This window comes from Pteronotus mesoamericanus, unplaced genomic scaffold (assembly GCF_021234165.1).
Source record: "Pteronotus mesoamericanus isolate MK-2021 breed Mesoamerican mustached bat unplaced genomic scaffold, CSHL_Meso_final contig_74, whole genome shotgun sequence".
Classification (NCBI taxonomy): domain Eukaryota; kingdom Metazoa; phylum Chordata; class Mammalia; order Chiroptera; family Mormoopidae; genus Pteronotus; species Pteronotus mesoamericanus.
Genome location: NW_026555247.1, coordinates 30,580,258 through 30,586,271, shown reverse-complemented (window position 1 = coordinate 30,586,271; position 6,014 = coordinate 30,580,258). Strand labels below are relative to the sequence as shown.

Sequence of the window (6,014 nt, the reverse complement as noted above, 5' to 3'; positions counted from 1 at the left end):
AGGAAAAAATACAAATATTCTAATTAATAAGTAATAATAGCTGAAAATTGGTTTCCATATCAAATTTTGATTAAGAATTCTTTTTGGGAAATAACCATGTTCTAATATAAAATATTAGAGTTCTATAAATATTGAAAAGAAGGCTGAGCTATCAGAACACCCCACAGCGATGCCACCAATACTCACCGGCTGGTTTTCAGAGTGGTCAATGTTCACTACATATTTCCCACATTTTCTTTCCATTTTTCAGCAGCCAATATCACCAACTCAACCCCAGAAACATTTTTCAGCTTATTCATTGCTCTTTATAGCTGTAACCTTGAGAAATAATTGTGTTGACTAATATTAAGTCCACTATGAGACATCGGTGTATGGATTAGACAAAATAATAAATAATTATTCTTTATATGGGATCCACCTTAAGGAAGAAGTAGGGTGTTAAGCAAATACCTAAGAACACAAGAGAATCAATCCCACCTCTGAGAGTAAGCTCTCAGGACTATTCCGTGGGGCAGCCTGTCTAGCAGAAAGAAACTGCCAGCATACAACTCTTCCCTCTCCCTCCCATCACATCACTTCACAGAACCCTTCCTTCCAACATCAGCAATAGCCCAAGACATATTCTGAAATAAGCCAATGTTGCTGTTGCTCCTTTACTAACCAGATGCCAACATCTTTCCCCTCTTACTGGCAGTGACTTTTAGGCACTCATGACTCAGAGTGCATCAAGTCCTGACTTCTTGGGTTCCTCCCCAGCTCTAAAACTTTTTCAATTCATTCTCTCTGCTTCTAGAAAAAAATTAGTCTAACCCGGCTTACTTCCTGAAGCGCCAAAATACAGGTAGCTAATCTGATGAACAAGTCTCTGTGAAGGTATTCACCAGGGTCCATTTCTCTTCCCTCCATGTGGGATCTATTCGGCGTAGTTTGCAGAAGATTACTTATGACCCTGCTTAGAATTTAGTAACAGAACACATGGGTAGGTGAAGCTTTTCTAACTTTTATGTATTTTACTAAAAAACAAAGGGATTTTTTTTTTTTATTATCTGTAGGAATAGCTTTAGCAGGATCTAAAAGACAATTGGAAATAACTTTTTACCTCAAATGAAAAGTTATCAATCAGCTCCCAACGCGTGTCCAGGGAATCCCAAATAAAATTGGTGCAGAAAGTTATCTTTTCAGTAGTAATTAATCCATAGATAGTTTTACTGGCAAATGAAGCAACAAAGACAAGATACTTACACTTTTTTGTTAAAAATGTCTCATGCAGCATTTTTTATCTGACCAGATATCTGTCAAGTTTCAAAGATAAGAATTACCTGATAATAGAGTTGCAGGAAGTCTGAAAGATCTTCTAGTCCGGGCTTGTTGATTTAAGATGGAGGAAATTTGTGGTCCAGAGAGGGGAAGTGATAAAATTAGTTGTGTCATGGGACCCAGTTTCCTTTCAGTCTGATATTCTCTCCATAATTAGTGACTTTGTAGAAAGACGGGAAGCCCAGTAGGAAGTCAAGCAAATGTCTTTTTGAAAACAAAGTGAAACAAAAATTTCAGATGTGGAGACATCGAACTAGCTAGATGTGGATGTCCATTATATATCCTGGAGCCATTCGAGACTTACTGAGCCAGACTCTCACGGGCAGGATCTGAGAGTTTGAATTTTTGGCCAAATGTCAAGCGATCCTTATTCAAACAATGTTTGAGAAATACTTTAATAAACAATGATTCCAGTGGAGGTCATGGAGTGTCTTCATATCTTTAGGAAGAAACTTGTGTATGTGAAGAAATCTCAATTTTCTTAAATTAAAAATAATGGGTAAGTTTTTAAATTGCTTATTTGTTCAACCAGCACTATTGAATCTCTACTACACTCAAGCATTGTGCAAGGTACTAAGTATTCAAAGGCGAATAAAAGAGTCAAAATTCCTGCCCTCCTATAGTATAGTAAAACATGTATTGATTATGTACATTTTTGGTCATTTCTAAAGTTCTCTTATTAATTCACTCTTTAGCTAGAGGTTTCCACTGGCATTCCATTACCAGCTGGAAGCGAAGTAAAATGTCCCTAGAGTCCACAAACATAAAAGGCATGAAAAATATATGGAAGGAATTTGTAAAGCAGTAAGAGTGTTTTACCATTCTATGCTGAAACTAAGCCAGTAACACTGTGATGGCTGGGACTAAGTAGGGCGACAATATAATTTATCACTCCAAACCCATATACTTCCATGAACAAAAGAAAGAAGTATCATCTTCACAAAGACAACATTATCCCATGCAAACAAGGACATGCGGTCGCTTAACTATAAGGAACCTTCGTAAGTTAGAAGATTCACTGGTACTAACCATGACCTAACTGGATAAGCCAATGAATTTAAAAATCAACTTAATATCTACAGCAAACACATATTTCAATTGAACGAGAAATATATTTTACTTGAGACTTTTTTAAAAATCAATTATGGCATTGTGGTACTAGATACACTTAAATTTTGCACTGAGGTTTCATAACCATTGAGTACATGAAATTTTACAATGTGTATCATTTAGTCACTGAAAAAATAATATCAAAGTCCTATCCTCACTAGCATTAATTTATTAACTATTGCAAGAATCAAAGTAAGAATGAAGAAGTAAATTACTGTGTATTTAGATTTTCAGTATAAAATTTTCACTTTCTTTTTTTTTTCGAAAGACTATTTTTGTGCCTTTACTCCATCACTAGCCAACAGCTCAAGTAGACTGCACCTGGACTATTATGACATGCAGAGCAATACGGATAACTCTCATCGCTGTGCTGAATATCTCCTAGGAAATCTCTCTGAAATGTGCAGTAGGTTAAGCCAAAAGAATCTGAAACTCTCTATTAATTCAGAGTGGTTGATAGCCTTTTAACAACTGGTAATTTTTTTAGCCAAAAGAATGCAAAACCTGTTAACATGTCACCTTATAAAATGAACTACACCGTAGTCTAAAGATTACAACAAAATTAATTTATTGGTCAAGTTACTCACTTCAAACACTTTACTAACTGAAATTTCACCAAGAGCTGATACTAATAAAAACATCATTGTATTTCTACTTTGGTTGTTCAGTGCGATGACAAAACAATATGACAGGTCCAGGTCTCTCATCTTTAGAAACTTTTTTAGGCCGGAACATTATTACAGTTCATCATGTTGTGTTGAGTGATTAAAATGATAACCAAACAGATACCAGATTTCAAAGGCTTCAGTACCATATTTCAATTTGCATTTTCTATTCATTTAAACTTGATCATCTTTCATGATGCAAGGAAGTTATAAAAGAAGTTTTGAAGTGTCAGATCAAAATCAAACCAATGCAATGACTATGCAAAAAAATATCAAAGTGGAAGAGTGAAAAAACTTATCTGCATATTTGTTCAAGAATCCACCTTGTTTGACCCTCCCAATAACAACAACAAAAATTTAAATAAATTAAGGGGCCATTTTCCTTACAAATCAGGGGAAGGCTGCAGGCAGGCAGCTCAGTGGTAGGTGAGAGGTAAGAAAACAAAAGTTTCACCCCTCACTGGGGCACACTAAAGGGCGCTACTCTGCATCTGGCGGCCTCTGACTCAGGCACATCGTGTCATTAATATTATTGACATTTCTTGTGAAGGGGTGTCTATTCCAGTGCGTACCACAGTGATCATATCTAATCCTCCTAATACCTTCCTGAATTAAGTATTAGTACCCTATTTCCCTCATGAAATACCAAAGCATTTAGTGACACTGAATGAGTCCCATGATAAGTTTGTGTCTCCCCATTCATTCACCCAAGGAGTGGTTATTAAATACTATATTCACTGTGTCACATCACATTAGATTCTGAGAGGAAAAAAAAAAAAAATGAGGGATGGAAGAAGGAAAAGATATTTAGAAATTTAATTTATTATGAAGGGAACAAAATCAAAAAACACCCATAGACTCTGGTAACATGCTTGGTTGTTTACTGGCAGCAAGAAAAGGAGTGGTGCTAACGACTGGAGCAGACATGACCACTAGGGAGAGGATGCTGGAATTCAGACCCAAGTTACAGCACACGCTTAGAAATTCCTGGGCAGAAGTCAAGATATAGTAGTTTGCAGACTGAATCTCTCTCTGTTCAGGCAAAGGATCTACATGAGAGAATCCAAACAAAACAAAACAAAACAAAACAAAACAAAAAGCAAGGCTTCCTAACACGTGCAATTCAATTGGAAAAATGGTCAGGAGTTTGAGCATTCATTGTTATCTATGTCATGATTTGCCTGAAGGTAGCAGAGCTCTAACACATGGAAACCCCAGTCCTTAAGGATGAGGACTAAAATAGAAGACAACAAGGCTTCCAACATTATCAGTGACTGGGGGAAACAAGTTGATTATTAATTAGAACAGGACCTCAGAGGGGAGACCAGGAGGATCTCAGGCCTACAGAACAATTCATAGAGAGTGGACTTGGACTTGTAAACTCTAGTACTATAATTTGGTTATCAGATCTCAGGAACCACTAAGCACTGACCTCCCCCGAGACCACAATGAAAATACTTGTCATTCGTGCTGTCTGTCAAATGTTCTAGCTCAAGTCCTTCCAATACATGGTAGAACTGTACTTCTGTCCTGCTCCTCTTTGGCCTCATTTAAGTCATCTTTATTCTGGCCAGAGTTGCAGATAGAAGAGAGGTGCATGACTTTGAGGCCAGAGCATTTAATGCTGAGACAGCTCATAAACCATGGTCAGTGCTAATGTTCCACAAAGGGGCCAGGTTCCATTAGTCTCAGTCCCAGAATGAGGACAATGATAAATGGAGCAGAGCCCATACGTGGCCAGTAATAGGCAAGTAGTGTGATCAAGAATTAAGCCTCTCTTGTCATAAGCCATTGCAATACCCATGCTATTTGTTATTGCAGCAAAACCTAGTCTAACGCAAAATCAAACAGTGCTCCAAGTGGTCAGCAGTGGGAAATTATATCTCATCTCAAGGCTGCAATATTTGATATCAGGACATGGTAGATGATGTTAGACCTTGGCCTTCTAATGTTCAAAATTGGAGATTTAACTCTCTGGTTTGTCTCAGTTATGGTGTCTCTGAAACTGAGGCAGGAAGGAAGTGCTTGAGTGAGACGCTAGAGCATATTTAATTAAGAGGAAGGCGGTGAAGCTAAAAGTAAATATGTGGAGAGTGATGCTGTTCAAAATATGCACCAAGCAAAGGCAGTGACTGATGTGGAATCAAGTCAGTCACTGAATACTTCTTAGAGGCATGAATCTTGAGCCAGATCTTAAATCAGATTCAAAGTTGGCAAAAGAAAGTGAAGGCAGACATCATAAATGAAGAGAGCCTTTGAGAGAGAAGCAGAATGGGGAAAAATAACCATGTTGTGAGGGAAATGCCAGAAAAAAAGCCTGGTTGTGGAGAACTATAGACATGACACCCTCTACTAATTGTCAGGCCCTGTAATAAATATTCTTTTAAACTGCCCCATGTGGTAACCACAGCAGTCTCACGGCTGGACTCCCCAGTCTACTCTCCTCCAAGGATCTAGAGTAATCCTTAAATGCCAATTACACGATGCCATGCCCTACTCAGTTCTCTAAATGACTCCCAGTGCATGTAGGAATAAATCACAACACTTGAACAAAGTCAAAAAAGGCCATGAAAAATCTAGTCCACCTCTGAAACTTTTGTTTACATCACTATTTCCCTCATTCACCTTCAAACACATTCTTCTTATTCACTAACTCAACAGAAATCCATGTCAAGGTGTGTCCACCTGTGTGCTTCTCCTTGGAAATTCACCCTCCACCCTTGGCCCCACTCACCAACTGCTCTTACCCACCTGTGCCAGTCAAAATGATGACCTACCAAAGAGACCCACATTCCCCACAGGGGAATTAAGGTCACAGGTGAAGCTGAGATGGCTAATCAGCTGACCTTAAACTAGGGAGATTATCCTGGATTATCCAATTGGACCCAATATAATCATAGGGTCCTTTAAAAGTGGAAGAGG

The 6,014-nt window shown here is 38.1% G+C and overlaps 1 long non-coding RNA gene across 1 annotated transcript; it reads right to left on the bottom strand.

The window, feature by feature from the left end:
* Positions 1-290: 290 nt before the first annotated feature.
* Positions 291-1,543, bottom strand: LOC129078735 (uncharacterized). Its single transcript, XR_008529998.1, has 3 exons — positions 1,320-1,543; positions 1,100-1,208; positions 291-318 (listed from the first exon to the last, which is right to left on the bottom strand). It is a non-coding gene; the product is annotated as an uncharacterized LOC129078735 (long non-coding RNA).
* Between the last annotated feature and the right edge of the window lie 4,471 nt (positions 1,544-6,014).